Consider the following 23,519-nt stretch of genomic DNA (forward strand, 5'->3'; position numbering starts at 1 on the left):
AATGTTGTCTGTAAGAAAGTTGTCTCTGGAACTACACACTTGTCATAAGCCAGTTACATATATAAGACTGTTACATTTTTAAAAAGACCTTATGAACATAAGCATGCATTTTTTAAGTCTGTAAGGGCCTTAGCATAGATAAAAAGAAATAGCCATTGTTCCTCTCATTAACAGAAGGGTTGACACCATGTCGGTCACTGTGCTAAATACTATAGATGCAAAGATGAGAGATAAATGTTTTAGGTTAGGGAGGGGTGGAGTCTATGGCTAGAAACATGTCCAAAGATAAATTCAAACACCTAGTTCTAAGCACTAGAAATAACCTATGAACCACATATGACATGAGATCATGGAAAGAAAGTGCAAAGTATTTCTGAGAAAATTGCTTAGAGTTATTTCAGCAGAAAGATCAGGGTTTCCAGGAAGAAATTACCCAGAAGGCTGATACAGCGTGTACTAAGTCCAAAGGATGAAATTTAAGGTCCTACTGTAACTATCATCAGTTCTGGAATCATTTCTTCTCCTATTGATTCCCCCAGCCACCTGAAAAGCTCAATCCATTGTTTCCTATGGTGTGTCCAGTTGCTTTCTTCAAGAAAAATGATACCATTGTATCTGGGATGGGTGAGAGGTGTGGGATTAGCAGGAATAAATGAGTGAAAGATATTCAAACTATAAGCAAAATCAAAAATTCATAATTGAAAAAAAAAAGCCTCAAAATTGACTACTGCCTTAAAATGGAAATTGTTTCATCCCAAAATGGGGAAGGGCCCTTGGTGGGAATTAGTAAAACTCTGATAGTCAGTCCAACCAATGCTCCTTTCATGTTTTACTATTAGGAAGATGAAATTTAGGTTTAAATTGGAACATGTACTAAAGAGCAAAAAAGTGACAGTAAAATCTCAACTAATAAGTACAAAATAGAATCTTCTGGTAAACTAAAATTTTCAATGAAACTGACATAAATTTAGATGAACTGAATTATTTTTGTTTGGGCACTTATGATTTTACAAACACTGAGTTGGATATTTAATGAAGCCCTTTAAGTTTGTTATAGTCAATATAATTAAAATCATAGCACATGTAAGATTAAGGTTTTAATAATTTATGGACCCATCCGAGGTAAAGATATTGAAAATAGACAAGTAAAGACTCCTGAAAATTTGCTCTTCCATAAAAGCAATGAAAAATTGGTTTAAAAAAAAAAGGGAACATCATAATTTTGGGTCATTAATTCCTAAATTAACCAAGGCTTAAAAACAACCCAGGGAACATTTATTCAAGAAAAACAGATGACTCTTTGTAATAACTTTTTTTTTTAACTCAGTGGAATTTTTCACTTGCCTGATTCCCATTGCCTGCTCTTTAGTTTAGCAGTAACACTAAAAAATAACAACCTGCCCACCCCCCTCCAAAGTAGCCTGGTAGTCATTGGAAGAAGCAGAACAAAACTTGGTGGTTCTCTGGAAGAACCCACATGAAAACCTGACTCAGATTTCACCCAGCACAAAAAGCCTTATTTGGGAGCTGGAGGGGAAGATGGGAGAGGAGTTTGTCAAAAACAGTTACAGGCAAGTGTTTTTACTTTATTGCTGCCTGAAGTGATAACAATTGGGACAACCAATAGGCTAAATAAAGAGTAAATTTTAAAAAGAAGGCAGAAATGATATACATAGGGTCTGTAAAAAGTTTTGACATATTTCTAGGAATCTTAGGGCAAAAATAAGAACAGTGTAGTGTGAATTCTTGAAAACATCTGAGAATACCTTGGGTTTTCAGCTCTGGGTTACCTTGAGTTTCTGGAAAAGCAGAAAGCAAAAGCTAAGGTCAAATTCTAAACAGCAAGACTGAAGACTAAAGATGTGACCCAAAATACACAAAGTCCTCCTCAAAAAAGACTAGGAGAATTACTGCTTCTAAATATGTTCAAAGATATCTTCCAGTTATTAACTAACCACTGAACTAGTATAGATTTCAGTGGAATCACATGACAAATAATGCAGATTTTGGAGTATTAGTTCAGAAATAATTAGTTGAGAAAATGAATGAGCACAACTAAAACAAGCAATATTCTCCATAGCTCCTGGGGAAGAAAGGAATCTGATTTTCAGTGTTGTCACATAATACTATTTGCAGTGACCAGTTTTTAACAAAAATTATGAGATAGAAAAAAAACAGGGAAGAATGGTTGATACCCAAGGCAAAAAAAAAAAAATAATAACAAAATTGTTTCTGAGGAAGCCCAGACATTGGGCTTACAAAGATTTTCAACTGGGTGGAGGTCAGGGGGAGACACAACAAGGACCTTTGATCGGGTATTTAAAATATGTCCAAAGAACTAAAGAAAATCATATGCAAAGAATTACATTAAAATATGGGAATGCTATCTCATCAATTAGATATTAACAAAGAGACATAAATTATAAAAAAGAACCTAATAGAAATTTTTGAAATATACAACAACTGTAAATTAAAAATTCACTAGCAGGGCTTAATAGAAGATTCAAGTATGGAGAAGAAACAATCAGCAAATTTGACGAGAGAGCAATTGAGATTATCAAATCTGAGAACAGAAAGAAAATAAGAATGAAGAAAGTGAAGAAGAGAGCCTCAGACACTTGTGGGATACCATTTTGTATACCAAGATATGCGTAACAGGAGTCCCAGGAGAGAAGAGAAAGGGGCTGAAAGAATATATGAATAAATAATGGTTAAAAACATCTTAAATTTCAGGAAAGCAATCTGCACATCCAAGAAACTCAGTGAATTTTCAAAAAGTATAGACTTAAAGAAATTCAGGCACATCTCAATCAAATTACCAAATTACACAGACAAATAAAGAATTTGGAAGTACAGGTGACTTTTCATGGATATTAGTTCTCCATAAGTTATGATTTATCATCTGGAACCATGGATGCCAGGAAACAGTAGGATGACATATTCAAAGTACTAAAAGAAAAAATTGCTCATCAATAATTCTAAATATGACAAATATTTCCTTCAAAAAAAGAATGAGAAATTAAGACATTTCCAGAAAAAGAAAATGAGAGAGTTTCTCAGTAGCATTCCTTCTCTATAAGAAATATCAAAGAGAAATCTAAGTCTAAAATTAAATCACAATAGTGATTTAGTAACTCAAAGAGTAACTGTTTAGCTCTTTAAACAGTACATACGAAAAATATTATTTAACACAAAATAAGTCAGTAATAGAATAATAGAGGAACAGAAAAGTCAGGAAATATAGAAGACAGAAAGCAAAATGGCAAATGTAATCATACCTTTTTAGTAATCACAACCAATGTAAGTTAATAAAATGTTCCAATTAAAAGGCAGAGATTAGCAGAATGGATAAAAAAGAAAGGAAAACGATCTAACCATACATTGTCTACAAGAGACCCACTTCAGTTAGGGAGACATAAACCTTTGGGGTGTAAAAGGTTGTGAAGACACAGTCCACACAAATGATAACTAAAAGTGAGCTGAAGTAATACTACTAATGTTAGACAAAAATAGATTATACAGTAATATTTTTTATATGAGACAATGATGGACATCTTATAGCAACAACAGAGTCAATCCATTAAGAAGGTATAATAGTTAAAAACATATATGCACCTAACAATAGAGTCCAAAAGTACATGAAGCAAAAACTGATAAACCTGAACAGGGAAAATAGATCATTCAAGCATGATAGTTGTAGACTCTGCAACCCTACCATAAGTAATGGATTCAACAGCTAGACAGAGGGGAGCAAGGACAGAATTGAACAGCATTGCAAGCCAACCATACCCTACAGATATTCATATAACTGAAACCCAAAACAATGGAATACACCTTTTTCTTAAAGGCACATGAAATATTCTTCAATGTAGACCACAAGTTAGGCCACAAAACAGGTGTTATTAAATTGAAAATGATTGAAATTATACAAGCTATTGACCACAATGGAAAGAAATCAGAAGTCACTAACAACAGAAATTTGGAAACACACATATATGTGGAATTAGACAGATGCTCCTGAATAGTCAGTGGTTCAAAGGAAGAACCACAGAGAGTAAGAAAACTACTTTGAGATAAGTAAGAATTAAAACATGTCACACCAGAATTTATGGGATGAAGATGAAGAAATACTCAGAGCGAGATTTATAGTTGAGCATGCCAACTTAATAAAGAAGAAAAATCTTATCAACAATGTACTTCCTCAAGACTGTGGAAAAGGATGCGCTAACTAATAGATCTCATAAGGATAGAAATAATGAAGTTTAGAGTAGAAATTAATGAAATAGAAAATAAAAAGCACAGTGAAGAATATCAGTGAAACTAAAATTTAAATTCTTTGAAAAGAATAACAAAACTGACAAACCTCGAGCCATGTTGTTCAAGAATATAAAAGAGAAGAAGCAATTTACTCACTCTAGGATGAATGAAGGGACCTTATTGCTGACCTTTTAGACATGAGAATGTTATAAGGGTATGTTACCTACAATCATGCACAAATTAGAAAACTGCTGTGGTCAAATTATTAGAAAAACACAAGCTATCGAAACAGACTCAAGAAGACAGAAAATTCTGAGCTAACCTATGACCAGTAAGAACAATAATATATCAAAAAACTTCTCAAAGAAAAACCCAAGACCAGAAGTCTTGACCAGGGAATTCTACCAACGTTAAAAAAAAAAAAAAAGATTTAACAGCTATCCTTCCAAAAAATAAAAGAGCAAGGAATTCTACCCAACTCATTCTGTGAGGCTAGAATCACCCTGATAACAAAACTAGCCAAAGATAGCACAAGAATAGAAAGTTATGCAACAATATTCCTTATGAATATAGGTGCAGAATTTTTCATTTGAATACTTAACAAATCAAATCCAGCAGCTTATAAATAGGATTATGCATTGTGCCCAAATGGAATGTATCCCATGAATGCAAGGTTGGTTTTATGTACAAATAAGGCAGTGTAATATACCTTAGTAATCGACAAAACCCATGATTACTTCAAAAGATGCAGAAGCAAAATCTGACAAAATCAAACCCTTGATTAAATGTAAATTTACTTAATGGCAAATCATTGAAACTTATATAAAGCAAAAACTATTAGAAATACAGGGAGGGGGTGTCTGGGTGGCTGAGTCGGTTAAGCCCCTTCAGTTCAAGTCATGATCTCAGGGTCCTGGGATCAAGCCCCACATTGGGCTCTCTGCTCAGCAGGGAGTCTGCTTCCCCCCACCCTTCTTGTCTCTCTACCTACTTGTGATCTCTCTCGCTGTCAAATAAATAAACAAAATCTTAAAAGAAAAAATAGAAAGAAAGAAATACAGGGAGATTTTGATTTAACAGTTATCATAGTGAAAGATTTTAAAGCTACCTTCTTAGAACTTAGATCAAGTTGATAAAAATTCAGTAAGCATATAGTGATTAAGTGACTCAGGGATTAAAATAGAAAAAAAAAAAAAAAGAAAAATACCACAGTCTTTTCAAATTGTTTTAAAAAAACCCAAAGTACATTTATTTAAGAATCGTGTGTTAGGCTTAAAAAAAAAAAAATCTTGATAAGTTTCAAGAACTAGAACACATTCTGTTAAATTGGAAAACCATAGAACCACAGAATCAAAACTAAAGGGGAATGGTAAAATTTCTAACCAAGTGAAAGGAATACTATTTTTATTATGTCAATAATACTATTGACATAATATTTTATGTCAATAAGATGGTGGGCTAGGAGGCCCCAACTCTTGTCTTGCCCACAAAAATAACAAAACAATAAATAACTACAGACTGATGGGAATAGCTCTGCGAAAGTTCTAGACTACAAAAGTGAAACAGCAGAAACTCTACAGAGCTTACAGACTGATGATTCCCACATAGGAAAGCATAGGGAGCATTTTACCTGCATTATGCCTTCCCCCGGTCTGAGCAGTTCAGTGCCAGGAGGGGTCCCCTTGGAGGGACTCCATCTCGCAGGACCAGGAGAGCAGAGAAATCCTAGCAAACCTCACCACGATGGGCATTTGTAGACTTTGCTAAGGAGGACCTACAGTCTTCACCAGGGCTGAACCTAGATGACAGAGCTGCCCAGAGCTCTCTACTCTGTCTCCTCCCTGGAGCTGGAGATGGCACTGCAGTGAGACTGCCCCCAGGGCATAGTCACTGTTGTGCCCTGTTATTGGGGATCCTAAGTCATGGTGTGTCTTCCCTCACTGGACCCCACTGTCAGCCCTGAGTTGCAATTTTGATTCACCTTCACTGGGCTGCACTGCAAACACACTAATAAAGTGGCAATAGTAAGTCCTTACCCATAAATAACTACTCCAAATATAAGTGGTTTAAAATCTCCAGTTAAAAGACAGAGACCAGCTAAATGGATTTTTTTTTTAATTTTTAATTTTTTTTTATACACATATAATATATTTTCATCCCCAGGGGTACAGGTCTGTGAGTTGCCAGGTTTATACACTTCACAGCACTCACCATAGCACATACCCTCTCCAATGTCCATAACCTCACCCCCCTTCTCCCAACCCCCCGCCCCCCCACAACCCCCAGTTTGTTTTGTGAGATTAAGAGTCACTTATGGTTTGTCTCCCTCCCAATCCCATCTTGTTTCATTTATTCTTCTCCTACCCCCTTAACCCCCCATGTTGCATCTCCACTTCCTCATATCATGGAGAACATATGATAGTTGTCTTTCTCTGCTTGACTTACTTTGCTAAGCATGATACCGTCTAGTTCCATCCACATCGTTGCAAATGGCAAGATTTCATTTCTTTTGATGGCTGCATAGTATTCCATTGTGTATATATACCACTTCTTCTTTATCCATTCATCTGTTGATGGACATCTAGGTTCTTTCCATAGTTTGGCTATTGTAGACATTGCTGCTATAAACATTTGGGTGCACCTGCCCCTTTGGATCACTACGTTTGTATCTTTAGGGTAAATACCCAGTAGTGCTATTGCTGGGTCATAGGATAGTTCTATTTTCAACATTTTGAGGAACCTCCATGTTGTTTTCCAGAGTGGCTGCACCAGCTTGCATTCCCACCAACAGTGTAGGAGGGTTCCCCTTTCTCCACATCCTCACCAGCATCTGTCATTTCCTGACTTGTTAATTTTAGCCATTCTGGCTGGTGTGAGGTGATATCTCATTATGGATTAATGATCATTGACCCCTCACTTTAAATCTGGAGGTGTCTTCAGGTTTAAAATGAGTTTCTTGTAGGCAACATATAGATGGGCTTTGTTTTTTTCTTTTTTTAATCCATTCTGATACCCTGTGTCTTTTGATTGGGGCATTTACCCCATTAACATACAGGATAACTATTGAGAGATATGAATTTAGTGCCATTGTAATGCCTGTAAGGTGACTCTTACAGTATATTGTGTCTGCTCCTTTCTGATCAACTACTTTTAGGCTCTCTCTTTGCTTAGAGGACCCCTTTCAATATTTCCTGTAGAGCTGGTTTGGTATTTGCAAATTCTTTCAGTTTTTGTTTGTCCTGGAAGCTTTTTATCTTTCCTCCTATTTTCAATGATAGCCTAGCTGGATATAGTATTCTTGGCTGCATGTGTTTCTCATTAAGTGCTCTAAATATATCATGCCAGCTCTTTCTGGCCTGCCAGGTCTCTGTGGATAAGTATGCTGCCAATCTAATATTTTTACCATTGTATGTTACAGACTTCTTTTCCCAGGCTGCTTTCAGGATTTTCTCTTTGTCACTAAGACTTGTAAATTTTACTATTAGATGACAGGGTGTGGACCTATTCTTATTGATTTTGAGGGGCGTTCTCTGTACCTCCTGGATTTTTATGCTTGTTTGCTTTGCCATATTAGGGAAATTCCCTCCAATAATTCTCTCCAGTATACCTTCTGCTCCCCTCTCTCTCTTTTCTTCTTCTAGAATCCCAATAATTCTAATGTTGTTTTGTCTTATGGTGTCACTTATCTCTCGAATTCTCCCCTTGTAGTCCAGTAGCTGTTTGTCCCCCTTTTGCTCAGCTTCTTTATTCTCTGCCATTTGGTCTTCTATATCGCTAATTCTTTCTTCTGCCTCATTTATCCTAGCCATGAGAGCCTCTATTTTTTATTGCACCTCATTAATACCTTTTTTGATTTCAACTTGGTTAGATTTTAGTTCTTTTGTTTCTCCAGAAAGGGCTTTTATATCTCCCAAGAGTGTTTCTCTAATATCTTCCATGCCTTTTTCAAGCCCGTCTAGAACCTTGAGAATCTTCATTCTGAACTCTAGATCTGACATATTACCAATGTCTATATTGATTAGGTCCCTAGCCTTTGGTACTGCCTCTTGTTTTTTTTTTTTTTTTTTTTTTTTTTTTTTTTTTTTTTTTTTTTTGGTGAATTTTTCCTTCTTGTCATTTTTTCCAGATAAGAGTATATGAAGGAGCAAGTAAAATACTAAAAGGGTGGCAACAACCCCAGGAAAATATGCTTTAACCAAATCAGAAGAGATCCCAAATCGTGAGGGGGGAGAAAGGGGATAAAAAGAGGTTCAGAGGGCGCCTGGGTGGCTCAGTGGGTTAAGCCGCTGCCTTCGGCTCAGGTCATGATCTCAGGGCCCTGGGATCGAGTCCCGCGTCGGGCTCTCTGCTCAGCAGGGAGCCTGCTTCCTCCTCTCTCTCTCTCTGCCTGCCTCTCTGCCTACTTGTGATTTCTCTCTGTCAAATAAATAAATAAAATCTTTAAAAAAAAAAAAAAGAGGTTCAGAAAGAAAAAAAAAAAGAAATAAAGAAAGAAAAGAAGCAATTAAAAAAAGAAAACGAATAAAGAAAAAGTATAAAAAAGAAATATATATATTAGTTAAACTAGTTAAAAAAACGTTAAAAAAGAAAAGGGTAAAAGTTAAAAAAAATTTAGCAGAAGAAGAGAAAAAAAATTGAAAAAGAAAAAAATAAATTAACTACAAGACTAAAGAATCATGGGGAGAAAGCCATGAGTTCCGTGCTTTGCTTTCTTCTCCTCTGGAATTCCGCTGCTCTCCTTGGTATTGAAACTGCACTCCTTGGTAGGTGAACTTGATCCTGACTGAATTTCCTGTTGATCTTCTGGGGGAGGGGCCTGTTGTAGTGATTCTCAAATGTCTTTGCCCCAGTCGGAATTACACCACCCTTACCAGGGGCAGGGCTGAGTAATCCGCTTGGGTTTGCTTTCAGGAGCTTTTGTTCCCTGAGCACTTTCCGTAGAGTTCAGGAGGACGGGAATGAAAATGGAAGCCTCCCGGTCTCCCGCCAGAGGAGCTGAGATCCTGGGCCCCACTCCTCAGTGTGCCCTCAGAGAACAGCGCCCAGTTACTCCCGTCTGCCTGACCTCCGGCCTCGCACCAAGCTCACCGAGCCTGCAGCCGGTTCAAGGTAACCCCAAGCTGGGAGCTCACTGCTCGGCTCTGTCTCTGTAGCCAGCTTCCCCGTTCTAATACTTGTAAGCCCTGTGACACTCAGACACCCCTGATCTTTCTGTGACCCTGCGTGGGCTTCACCCCGGTTTAGCCTCTGGAGCGATGTCCCTCAATGGAACAGACTTTTAAAAGTCCTGATTTTGTGCTCCGTTGCTCCGCCGCTTGCCAGGAGCCAGCCCCTCCCCCCCAGGGTCTATCTTCCCATCTCCTTGGATTCACTTCTCCACCAGTCCTACCTTTCAGAAAGTGGTTGATTTTCTGTTTCTAGAATTGCTGTTCTTCTTCTCTTAGATCTACCATTGGATTTGTAGGTGTTTGCAATCTTTAGATAAGCTATCTAGCTGATCTCCTGCTATCTGAAGTAGTCTCAGCCTGCTACTTCTCTGCCATCTTGACTCTTCCCCTAAATGGATTTTTTATAAAAGATCTAATGATAAGCTACCAATGAGAGACTCCCTTAAGCCTGAAGACACTAGTGGGCTGAAAGTAAAAGGATGGAAATGTATTTCCGGCATACATAAACATGCAGAGGTCAAGGGTAGCAATACTTATATAGGACCAAATCGACTTTAAGTCAAAAGTTCTCATCAGAGACAAAAAAGGGCATTTCCATGAGAGTTCCCACACCGACACTAACAATATAATAGAGTTCTGTATTTACTTCCAATAATATAAGAAGGTCTACTGGCACTTTATTGATAACAGTAGCTTAAAATGTTAGTATTTTGTAATGCTGGGTACTCTAATATGTAGGGATGGGGTCTGGGTGGCTCGGTCGGTTAAGCATCTGACTCTTGGTTTCTGCTCAGGTGATGATCTCAGGGTCCTGAAATGGAGCCCCAGGTCAGGCTCAGCACTTGGGGGAAAGTCTTCTTTACCTCTCTCTCTCTTCTGCTCCCCCCTCTCGCACACACTCACTCTCTAAAATAGATAAATAAATCCTTTAAAATATAATAAATATATAGTTAAGATAGGTGTTACATACTAACATATAAATATTAAAATATAATTAATAGTTACTTTTCCTTGTTTAAAATAAGTATAATAATTGTGATGATATTATGAACATTCTAGCAGCTAAAGTTAAGAATAGAAACACCAATCCAGAAAACTTGGGTTCATACATTTTATACAAGCACATTTTAACTCAGATGGGCATTATGAAATATTAGTACTCTTGTGCTCAAGTGTATAGGATAGTCATGTTGGAAAAGCCATGAGAATTCAAATTTGAATTATATTTTAAATTGAAAAAGGAATATCCTCTTTTGTATATTTCAAATTTCACAAATACTGGAGGGAGAGTCCAGAATTTCTATTTATTTGCCTTTACTTTTCTTGTTTAGTTTTGCTTTCCTGGTGCCATACACCTTATAACTGCATCCTTGTTTACATGCTGGCCTTTCAAACATTAAGTAACCTCACACATAATCTGTGAGTCACCTTCCCTCAGGCCTTTTTATTTTCCAGGATGTTGATTCTAATTTTAAATTACCTCCACTAATTCAGAAATTTTCTACTTTTCCTTTTTGGATTCTTTGGGTTATTCTTCTCCATAATCAGAAACTTATTGTTGGCTAATAAACTAGAGTATTATGAAGTATTATTATTATTATGTAGGTTGTGAGAAGTTTGATTTTATGGCACACATTATTGGAAGATGTTTCTCCTACCTACAGGTCATAGTACTGAGTATAAGTATCATTCATATTTTTATGGCTTTCCCTGGAAATTGTTCTAGAAAATTATTCATTTCAAACACATTGAAACTCTTGTCCCATCCCCCATAAAGATCACATAGGGTAGGATAATAAGCTACAAATACTGGAACTCATGAAAATAGATCTGCTAAAAATGAGAGCATTGATTGAATCCAAAACAAAGTTATGTTACCTATAGTAGTGGGCTAGGGGGTGTTTGTATTAGTAAATGTACCAGCTTCAATACTTCTACAAAGAACCTCCAAAACACAGTGGCTTAAATCAAACCAGAAGTCTATTTCTTTCTCAAGTAATAGCCCAAAGGATTATGACCCTGAGTTTGTGGGAAGGCTTTACCATTCTCAATTCTTTGTTTGCTATGTCACTCTACTCATTAACCCATTACAGCCAGTGGGAAAAACAGTAAAGTTCGGGGCAAGTAACTTTGTGGAAATGAACCAAAATTCATGAAAATAGTACAAGCTGGGGAAACATAAGGGAAGCTGTAGAGACAGTGGGTAGTGCTTTAGTTGTCTGTTCTTGTACAATAAACCATTCAAGAGATTAGTGACCTAAAATGGCAGCGACTTGGTATTTCTCCTATTTCTGTGGGTTGATTGGGATTGACAGGTCAGATCTTTTGCTTCTCACACAGTGCAGTTGATGCTACTCAAATGTGTAGCTTCAGCTGGGAGCTTGCCACAGATACAGACATCCAGGGAGGTTACTCACTCCTCCTCTTCCCTCCTCCTCACCTTATTCTATAGCCTTCTTCACAATATTGGTCACTGACTTCTAAGAAGCTAAAAGTGAAGGCTACCAGTCTTCTCAAAGCTTAGTCCCAGAACTGGAAAGATATCATTTCCACTACCAACCATTGGTCAAATCAAGCAGGAGTCTAGCCCTTATTCAAGAAGAGGGAAAATAGACTCAGCTTCATAGTGGGAAGTGCAAAATATGTAGCTATCTCTGATCTACTTCAGGTAATTTGTGTACATGTTAGCTTAAGATAGTTACATGTTGGATTGAGACAACTCTTTCATTCCTTGTCCCATGAGTTAAAAATAAGTTGAGTTAGCCCTCTAATGTTTCATAATGATACTTGCATAATCATTAGTTAAAATTGCAATGCTTCACAATTACATAAAGCACTGATTACTATTAATTATATTGGATGTAATCCTATATTTCAAGTAATCCTAATTGTTTAAAAATTGTCAGGCTGACTTGATGTGCTTGGATATTCATGATGTGATATAATGACATGACTGATTAAACCCTTGTACTAGGAGCATGGGAGTGAGCATCCTGTCCCTTTTCTGGTGTTCACTTTTGCATGCACCATTAGTGTTAGCTTTAACATACTTGGATACTGACCCTTTATCAGATATGTCATTTGCAAATACCTTCTATTCAGTAGAATGCCATTAGTTTGGTTTGGTTGATTATTTCCTTTGCTGTGTAGTGAAGTTTTATTTCGATGCAGCCCCAACAGTTTATTTTTGCTTTTGTTTTCCTAACCTTAGGCAACATATCTAGAAAAATGTTGCAGTGGCTAATGCCAGAGAGATTACTGTTTGTGCTCTCTTCAGGATTTTTATGACTTTAAGTCTCATGTGTATGTTTCTAATCTATTTGGAATTTATTTTCGTTTAATGTGCTAGAAACTAGTCTACTTTTATTTTTTACATGTAGCGGTCCAGTTTTCCCAGCACCGTTTATTGAAGATATTGTTTCTTCCCCATTGATTATTGTTGGCTCCTTTGTTGGAAATTAAGTAACCATATAAATTATGGGTTTATTTCTGGGCTCTCTGTTCTCTTCTGTTAATCTATGTATCTGCTTTTGTCCTAATAGCGTCTGTTTTGATTACTATAGCTTTGTGGTATATCTTGAAATCTGAAATTGTGATACCTCCAGCTTTGTTCTTTCTTAGGACTGGTTTGGCAATTCAAGGTCTTCTGTGATCCCATACAAATTTTAGTATTATTTGTTCTAGTTCTGTGAAAAATGTTGTTGATATTTTGATGTGGATTGTATTGAATCTGTAGATTGCTTTGGGTGATAGGGATATTTGACAATATTAATTCTTCTAGTCCATAAGCATGGAATATCTTTCCATTTTTGTGTGTCCTTTTCATATCTTTTCTTTTTTTTTTTAAGATTTTATTTATTTATTTGACAGAGAGAAATTACAAGTACACTGAGAGGCAGGCAGAGAGAGAGAGAGAGAAGGAAGCAGGCTCCCTGCTGAGCAGAGAGCCCGATGCGGGACTCGATCCCAGGACCCTGAGATCATGACCCGAGCCGAAGGCAGCGGCTTAACCCACTGAGCCACCCAGGCGCCCCTTCATATCTTTTCATCAGTATTTTAGTTTTCAGAGTACAGATCTTACACCTCTTTGGTTAAGGGTGTTCCTAGGTATTTTATTGTGTTTGATGTGATTATAGATTTTTTAACATCTTAATTTTATTATTTCCATGTTCCAAGATTCATTGTTTATGCACCACACCCAGGGCTCCATGCAATACATGCCCTCCTTAATACCCACCATCAGGCTCTCCCATCCTCCCACCTTCCTCCTCTTCATAACCCTCAATTTCTTTCTCAGAATCTACAGTCTCTAATGGTTCATCTTTCCCTACAGTTTCCCCCAATTCACTTTCCCTTTCCTTCTCCTAATGCCCTACATGTTATTCCTTATGCTCCACAAGTAAGTGAAACCATATGATAATTGACTTTCTCTGCTGGATTTATTTCACTCAGCATAATCTCCTCCAGTCCCATCTATGTTGATACAAAAGTTGGGTATTCATCCTTTCTGATGGTTATGTAATATTCTATTGTATATATGGGCCACATCTTCTTTATCCATTCTGTTGAAGGACATCTTGGCTCTTTCCACAGTTTGGAGAACGTGGACATTGCTGTTTACACTGTTGGTAGGAATGCAAGTTGGTGTAGGTACTTTGGAAAACAGTGTGGAGATTCCTCAAAAAATTAAAAATAGAGATACCCTATTACCCTGCAATTGCCCTACTGGGTATTTACAACAAAGATATAGAGGTAGTGAAAAGCAGGGCCATATGTACCCCGATGTTCATAGCAGCAATGTCCACAATAGCCAAACTGTGTTTTTTTTTTTTTCTTTAAACCTCTCATTCTGCAACTTTATTGTTTGTATATAGAAACACTACTGATTTATTATTATTATTATTATTATTATTATTATTATCGTGGTTGTTGTTGTTTCTTGCCACTTCACTGAATTCACTTATTACTTCTAGTAGTTTTTTGGTGGAGTTTTTAGGGTTTCTTATGTATAGTATCTTACCATCTGCAAATAGTGACAGTTTAACTTTTTTATCAATGTGGATGCCTCTTACCTCTTTTTCTTGTCTGATTGCTGTGACTAAGACTTCTAGGACTGTATTGAATAAAAGTGGTGAAGTGAACATCCTTGTCTTGCTCTTGACATTAGAGGGAATGGTCTCAGTTTTGACCACTGAGTACAATGTTAGCTGTGATTTTTTCTTATATGGCCTTTATTAGGTTGAGGTATGTTCCCTTTCACCCCATTTTCTTGATAATATTTATCATGAATGGATATTAAATATTTTCAAATGTTTTTTTTTTCTGCATCTATCAAGATGATATGATTTTTATCCTTCATTTTGTTAATGTGCTGTGTGATGTTGATTGTTTTGGGAATAGTTAACCATCCTTGAAATCCAGGCATAAATCCCAACAAGTTGTGGTGATTGAGCTTTCCAGTTCATTGTTGTATGAAATTCGGTAGTATTTTCTTGAAGATTTTTATATCTGTGTTCATCAGAGATATTGGCCTGCAGTTTTCTTTTGTGTGTGTATGGTATCTTTTAGTTTTAGAATAATGTTGGCCTCATGGAATATATTTGGAAGCTTTCCTTCGTCCACTGTTCTTGGAATACTTTGAGAAGAATAGGTATTAACTCTTGTTTAAATGTCTGATAGAATTAATTTCTGAATCTATCTGGTCCTGAATTTTTATTTTTGGGTCATTTTTGGATACTAATTCTACTTCATTACTTGTAATCTGTCTGTCAGCTTTTCTATTTCTTCCTGTTTCAGTTTTGGAAGATTGTATAGTTCTAGGCATTTGTCCATTTTTCTAGGCATTCCAGTTTGTTGGCATGTAATCTTCCATAGCATTCTCTCAAAATCCTTTGTATTTCTGTTTTGGGGATTTTTTAAAAGATTTTGTTGTTGTTGTTGTTGTTTATTTATTTTAGGCGGGGAGGGTCAGAGGGACAGAGAAAGTCTTTTTATTTTTTTTTAAAGATTTTATTTATTTATTTGACAGAGAGAGATCACAAGTAGGCAGAGAGGCAGGCAGAGAGAGAGAGGAGGAAGCAGGCTCCCTGCTGAGCAGAGAGCCCAATGCAGGACTCGATCCCAGGACCCTGAGATCATGACCCGAGCCGAAGGCAGCGGCTTAACCCACTGAGCCACCCAGGCGCCCCAGAGAAAGTCTTAAGCAGACTCTGTGCTGAGCATGGAGCTCAACATGCGATTCAGTCTCACTAGCCTGAGACCATGACCTGAGCCAAAACCAAGAGTCAGAAACTTAACCAACAGTACCACCCAGGTGCCCCAATCCTTTGTGCTCCTGTTGTACCAGTTATTACTTCTACTCTCTCATTTGATTGTATTTCTTTGGGTCCTTTCTCTTTATTTCTTGAGGAGTATGCCTAAAGGTTTGTCAATTTTGTTATTTGTTTCAAAGAATCTACTTTCATTGATTTTTTTTTCTACCTTTTTTTAGCTCCTACTCATTTATTGCTGTTGTGATCTTTACTATTTACTGTCCTCTACTCACCTTGGGCTTTGTTTGTTCTTTTTCTAGTTCCTTTAAGCATAAGGTTAGATTGTTTATTTCAGGTTTTTTTTTTTTTTTTAATTGTTTCCTGAGGTAGGCCTGTATTGCCAAATACTTCCCCCATAAAGCTGTGTTCATTGTGTTCCAGAGATTTGGGACCATTGTGTCCTTGTTTTCTTTTGCCTCCATGTGTTTTTTTATTTCTTCTGTTTCATTGGCCCATTAGTAGTTTAGTATCATGTTGTTTAATCTCCACATGCTCATGACTTTTCCAATTATTTTCTTATGATTTATTTCTAGTTTCATAACATTGTGGTCAGAAAAGGTGCGTGGTATGATTTCAAGCTTTTTAAATTTGTTGAGTCTTATTTTTATGGCCTAAATCCTGTGTTCTGGGTAGTGTCCCATGTGCACTTGAAAAGAAAATATATTCTCTTGATTGTAGAGGGAATATTCTATTTATACCTATTATGTCAGTCTGATCTAATGTGTTATTCAGACATTGTTTCTTTGTTGATTTGCCATCTAGATGATCTATGCATTAATGTAAGTGGGGTATTAGGGTTCCCTACTATTATTATATTACCATAATTTTCTCTCTTAATGTATGTTAATATCTGCTTTATGTATTTAGGTGATGCAGTGTTGAGTGTAGATATTTACAGTTGTATCTTCTTGTTGGATTGATCCCATTATAATTAAGTAGTATCCTTCCTTGTCTCTCATTACAGTTTTTGTTTTAAAGTCTATTTTGTCTCATATGAGTGTTACTACCCTGCCTTTATTTTTTTTTTTTTCCACTTCAATTTGCATGGTGAGTGTTTTTCCATCTCTTCTCTTCCAATCTGTATGTGTCTGTGTCTGAAGTGAGTCTCTTGTAGGCAGCATATAAATGGGTCTTGCTTTGTTTTGTTTTGTCTTATACATCCTATCACTTATGCTTTTCAATTGGCACACTTAGGCCATTTATATTTAGAGTAGTTATTGTTAGGTATGTGCTTATTGACATTTGTTTTCTGTTGTTTTGTTGTTTGTTGTTGTTGTTGTTGTTGTTCATTGTTCCTTTCTTCTTTTCTTGCTCTTTTTTCATGATCAATGAGTATCTGTAGTGTTTCTTTGGCCTTCTTTCTCATTATTTTTTTATGTTTGTCATTTTCATAAGGTTCATATATAACATCCTAAGTAAATAGCAGTCCATATTAACTTAGTTGTCCCTTAAGCTCAAACACATTCTGAAAATAAAAGAAAAAAAAAAAAAAAACAGAAAAGGAAGATATCTTTCTTTTTCCCTTTCTTTTTTTTTACACCCTTCTCCATAGTTTATGTTGTCATATTTTACATCTTTTTATTCATATTTTTCTTATGTATAATTGTGGCCATTTCTCTTCCACTTAAAGAAATTGCCTTAACATTTTCTGTTAGGCTGTTTTAGTGGTGATAAGCTCTTTTTTATTTTATTTGTCTGGGAAGCTCTTTATCTCCCTTTCAAATTTGAATGATAACTATGTTATCATGTCATGCCACTCCTTTCTGGAATGCAGATTTTCTGCTGAAAAATCAGTTGATAATCTTACAGTTAAGGCTTATGTTTCTCTCTCACACTTTTTTTTTTTTAATTTCTTTTCAGTGTAACAGTATTCATTGTTTTTGCACCACACCCAGTGCTCCATGCAATATGTGCCCTCCCTAAGACCCACCACCTGGTTCCCCCAACCTCCCATCTCCCCGCCCCTTCAAAACCCTCAGATTGTTTTTCAAAGTCCATAGTCTCTCCTGGTTCACCTCCCCTTCCAATTTCCCTCAACTGACTTCTCCTCTCCTCTCTCTTTATCTTCTACCTTTGACATTTTAGTTATTATATGCTATGGCATGGACCTCCTTGGGTTTATCTTGTTTGGAACTCTCCATGTTTCTTGGACTTAAATGTCTATTTCCCTTCCCTAGGTTAGGAAAATTTTCAATTATTATTCAAATAAACTTTTTACACCTTTCTCTCTCTCTCTTTTATCTGAGACTCCTATAATGTGTATGTTTGTCCACCCAATGTCCAAGAGATCTCTTAATCTATCCTCATTTTTTGAAAATTATTTCCTCTTCTTGTTGTATTGCTTACGTGCTTTCCATTACCCTATCTTCCAGATGGCTGATACTTTCTTCTGTATATCATCTACTGTTGATTCCCTACTCTGTCTGTGTGTGTGTGTGTGTTTATTTTACATGCTGTATTATTCAACTCTGATTGGTTCTTTTTAATATTATTTATGTATTTGTTGACATTCTTACTGAGTTCTCCCATTCTTTTCTGCAGCCCAGTGAATACCTTTATGATATTTAATTTAAATTCCTTATAAGGCATATTGTTTATCTCTGTTTCTTAGGTTGTTTTACTTTTTTTCTTGTTCTTTCTTTTGAAGCATATTATTCTGTCTCCCCACTTTGTTTTTCTTTCTGTCTGTGTTTCTATGGATTAGGCAAAATGATTACTTGTCCTAAAATTGAATAAATGGTCCTGTGTACATGTTCTCTTTGTAGTCTGTGAATGCTTGGTGAGTTCTGCTGGTTAGTTGGAGCTGTAGCTGTAAATGATAGTTGTTCTTTTAAATCATGGCTTTTTATACAAAGAAAAAAGGGAAAATACAATAATTAAAGAAAAAGAAAAATGTTAAATGAAGAAAAGAAAGAAAAAATTAGAAAAAGAAAAGAAAAGAAAAAACAAACAGAAGAGAAAAAATAAAATCAAAACAAGACAAGACAAAATTTTTAAAAGTAAAATAATAATAATAATAATATAAATATTTTTTAAAGAGCACACACAAAGCCACACCTTGTATTCTGTGCTCAGCACTACAAGATAACTGGTGTGGGTTTGTGGACCCTGGGTTCCTTGAGATTGCCAGCTGATCATTGAGGTGGACCTTGCTCCAGTCTGGACTTCATGGTTGGTTGGGGAGAGACTGTTCTCTCAGTTCCCTGACACTCTTAATGAAGCTTTTGTTTCTGGGCCCCAGTATGACCAGGATTGCTGTAGGCCTGTGGAAACTGGACTTACTAAAGTCACAAGCTCACTGAGATGACTGGACCCACCTGCATTGGCATCTGGACCCTGCTCTGGTCTGGGCTTTTAAGGTGGGGTGGGAATATGAATCATGTCATTCTCTAGGTCAGAGGGACCTAGAGAGCATTCAGTGGCTCCCCTAGTGCTTGGAGGTATTCTAGTGTTATCCCTTCTGTATCCTCGTTTCTCTTTGAATCCACCACTTTGTTTCTGTATCCAAGGACAGAGGGTTCTCTTCCCAGTCCCTCAGTACTATTCCACTTCATTGTGGCTCACAGTGTGGGGGGATGAGGATTCTCTTCCTTACCATGTATCCATCTCTTTTCCTGTTCTCTTGCTGTCTACTCTCTTTGGCTGTTCGGTGGCCCTCAGTTCTTCTTCAGGAGCAACTGTTCTATTAATAGGTGTAATTTAGTGTGTTCCAAGGAGGAGGTGAGTTCAGGGTCTTCCTATGTCACTATCTTGAACTGAAACCAAGAAAAAATGGTTTTCAGATGAATTAAGTATACCTTTGCTAAATGGAATGAATACCACATTTTCTAAATGAGAAAATTAAGTGAATCTGTAGGGTCCTTGAACTTAGACATGCACTTCTGTTCTTGGAAAACATTTTTATACTTCAGTAATAGCCTGGCTTTTGCAAAGTACTTAACATTCAGGGGTCACATGAAGGTTTTCATTGAAAATCATTCTGGAGAGAAGTTGTATATCATAATTGCTTTTGCTCTACCAAAGGAAGTTATAGCTCTATTCATCAGTAACATTTGACTGAGACTGATCATAAATTCTTACATATCCACAATATAAAAACTTGGAGAATAGCCATAAATTTCCTTATGTTTCTATGGCAATACAGTTTTCTATGATAAGAATTGTTTCTAACACCGAGAATGATAGAATTAAGACAACACATTCTTATTCATTTCATTTCTGGCAAAATACTTCCATAACCATCTTAGATTAACAGCCCTAATGTGAACACTATTATTATCATAGACGGGTTTTTTTTTTCATTATTTTGTTTTGTTTTATTTATTTCTTTTGTTTTGTTTTTGGTAATTTCTATTATTCTAGAGCTACATTATATCATGAATGTGAAATCAAGTTACTATCTTTTAAAGTTATCTGAGATGGTCCTTTTCTGTTTGTGTTAATGTCACTAACTAAATAAACATTTAGATTTTTAAATTTTATTTTATTTTTACTTTTTGTGTTGCTCTTATGTTCAGTGTCTTATAATGATATATATTTGACTTAATTTTTTAAAAATTTAAGCTTCATTGCCTATTTCCTCAAGACATTCTATCTCTCATATGTAGTACTTTTTTGATGTTATAATTTATTATCTTATTAATATTAATATAGACACATTTGTGTCTATATACTTCCTTTTATTTATATATGTATTTACTTCTCTTTCTTAAGAGTTAGTAATATAATATGCACTTTTCTCCAAGTTGTTTTTTCACTTAATATAACTAAAGAGAATGCTACAGTAATGTAGTAATGGATAAAAGTACCCATCATTCATTTTTTCATTTCAGTTATTATCCACTTGAGGATGTATCAACATTTATTCAGCCACTAGTAAAGCATATTTAGGTAATTACTTATATTTTATTATTGAAATGCAAAAAATTCCTTGAAGTGGGTTTCTGTGTCAAAACTAAATGCTAATATGACTTTTTATTATAATAAAATACACATAACATACAAATTTACCATCTTAACCATTTCTAAGTATACAGTTTAGTGATACTAATTCATTCATAAGGTTGTGCCTAGAACCCTTTCCATTTTATAAAACTGCAGTTCTATACCCATCAAGAAATAATTCCCTAATCTTCTCTTCCCTGCAATGCCTAGAATACTCGCTTCTACCTACTGTCTCTGTAATTGTGACTAAGTACTTCATGTAAGTAAAATCATGCAGTATTTGTCTTTTTTATGACTAGTTTATTTCATTTTGTCCTCATGGTATAACATGTCAGCCTTTCACTACCAACTTATTTGTGTCTTGGAATCTAAGGTGAGTGTTTTGTAGATAGCATATAGTTGGATTATTTTTTTAATCCATTTGTTTGTCTTTGAGTGAAGAATTTAATTAATTTACATTTAAAGTCATTACTGATAAGGAGCGACTTCTGTCATCTATTTGTTTTCCACATAGCTTACAGCTTTCTCATCCCTCATTTCCTTCAGTACTATCATCTTTTGTGTTTCATTGATTTTTTTTTTTTTTGGAGAGTTTAAATTCCTTTCTTATTTCCTTTTGTGTATATGCTATAACTGTTCTCTTTGTTTGCATCATGGGAATTATATTTGAATCCTGAAGTCATAGCACTCTAATTTGAATTTACATTAGTTTAATAGTGTAAAAAACTCTGCTCCTTTCTAGCTCAGTCCTCACCTTTTTAGGTTGTTTATGTAGCATATTCACATGTTTCTCCATCATGTGCCTGAAAACATAAACTGATAATTCTTTTAGATTTATTAGTCTCTTATGCTATGTAGAAACCACAGAGTGAAATTACAGATGGTTGTTACTATAATACTAGCTTTTATAATTGCCCATATATTTACCTTTTGTGAGATCTTTTACTCCCCCTCTGCTTCATATTATCATCTACTGTCCTCACCTTGTAACCCACAGACTCCCTTAACATTTCTTGCAGGACTGGTCTAGTGGTAATGAACTCCCTCATCATTCCTGGAATATCTTTGTTTCTCTGCCACGTCAACATGACAATTTTGCCAAGTATGGGATTTTTTTTTTTTTTTGATATTTTGCTTTCCATTAGCACTTTCATTATATAGGGCCACTCTCTTCTGGCCTCCAAGGTTTCTGATAGGAAATAGCCTGATAATCTCATTGAGCACCTTTTGTATGTGATAATAAGTCCCTTCTCTCTAGCTGCTTTACAGATTCTCTCCTTGTCTTTGTCTTTTGGGTTAGATTATGAAGTTTCTTGATGTGTCTTTAAATTCATGTTACATGAATTTTGTTGAACATTTTGGATCTATATCTGTATCTCTCATAAAACTTGGGCAATTTTCAGACTTTATTTTTTTCCCCCCAAACATTCTTTCTGCACCTTTCTCTTTCTTTTCTCCTTTGAAGACTCCCACAATGTATATGTTGGTACTGTTCTCTTTTGTTTAATCTTTTCTTGTTGTTGTTACTCTGACTCAGTAATTCCCTGGCCCTATCTTTAGTTCATTGATTCCTTCTTCTGCCTTCTCAATCTGTCTTTTTTACTGGAATGAAACTTTTCATTCCAGTATTGTCTTTTAAAGCTCCAAAATTTCTTATAGTTTCTTTTTAGGTTTTCTTTCTCTTTATTGATATTTTCATTTTGATCATGTATCAGTTTTTTGACTTCCTCTATAGCTATTTTTAGTTCTTGAGGATCTTTAATACAGCTGTTTAACATCTTTGTCTAGTAGGACATTCATTAATCAGGTGTTTTTCAGGGGCTATTTCTGTTGATTCAGTCTTTCTTTTTTTTTTTCTCTTCCTTTGAATGGGCCATACCTTCCTGTTTTTATGTACACTTGGTGTTTTCATTGAAAATTGTACATTTGAATCTAATAATGTGGTAACTCTGGAAATCAGAATTTTTCATTTTCCTAGGATTTGCTGGGTTTTGTTTCTACTTTTGTTGATTAATTTATTTTTTTTTTTTTGTAGTTGTAATCTGTCTCTGTGCTGAGAACTAGTCTAAAGTGAAAATACTTAAGATTTTCTCAAATAATTTCTGAGCCTATGCCTTCCCCTGGGTATGCATGGTGACTTTCTAATTTCCCCTCATGTATAGTCACATTTGGATGTCCTTCTCTTTAATACCTATCTTCTGAGGGGGGGGGAGTGAAAAAAAATGAAGAGGGTAAAGAGGATGCTGCCTCTCAAATCTCCTGGAAGTTAATTCAGCCTAGCGGAGGGGCTTATAACAATGGGAACAATGGGTGTGAGTTTTTGTTGCTGTGTGTGTGTGTGCGTGTGTGAGAGACACAATAGTCACTTACACCTCTGTGATCAGAAATAGGATTTTCCAGGGAGATCACAGATCTCTGCTATTTGAAGAACATGGTCCTTTGTGTCTAACCTTGCTCCCAGAGGTAGTATATAAGCTTCTCCAGGAACATGGGTCCAGCACCCTGCCAAGTGGGTAGTAGCTACTGTGCTAAGAGCTGTAATTGTTAGAAATTAGTCATATTTTACTGTCCAGACCTTACTCTGGAATTTGGAAGACTTTAATAGACACTGGCGTTCTAAAACATTTTCATCAGACAGATTTTGCCAGTTGTTGTCTACATGAAGAGATAGATTCCTAATGCTTCCTACTTTGCCATCTTCCCATAATTCCCCAATGCATCATTTTCATGGATATGCCAAGTTTTCCATCATAGGTTTTATAACATTCTTTCAATAATACCAGAAATGTCTGGAGGTGCATGTTTTTTCACAGGCTCACCAATAGAGTATGGTGTCCAC

At 36.0% G+C, this 23,519-nt stretch overlaps 1 protein-coding gene across 1 annotated transcript in view; it reads left to right on the plus strand.

Moving 5' to 3' along the window:
* Window positions 1–23,519, plus strand: part of PCDH15 (protocadherin related 15) — a 723,362-nt gene that overhangs the window by 315,059 nt on the left and 384,784 nt on the right. The gene's annotated exons all lie outside the window — the stretch shown is intronic.

Source organism: Mustela lutreola, chromosome 4 (genome assembly GCF_030435805.1).
Source record: "Mustela lutreola isolate mMusLut2 chromosome 4, mMusLut2.pri, whole genome shotgun sequence".
Taxonomy (NCBI): domain Eukaryota; kingdom Metazoa; phylum Chordata; class Mammalia; order Carnivora; family Mustelidae; genus Mustela; species Mustela lutreola.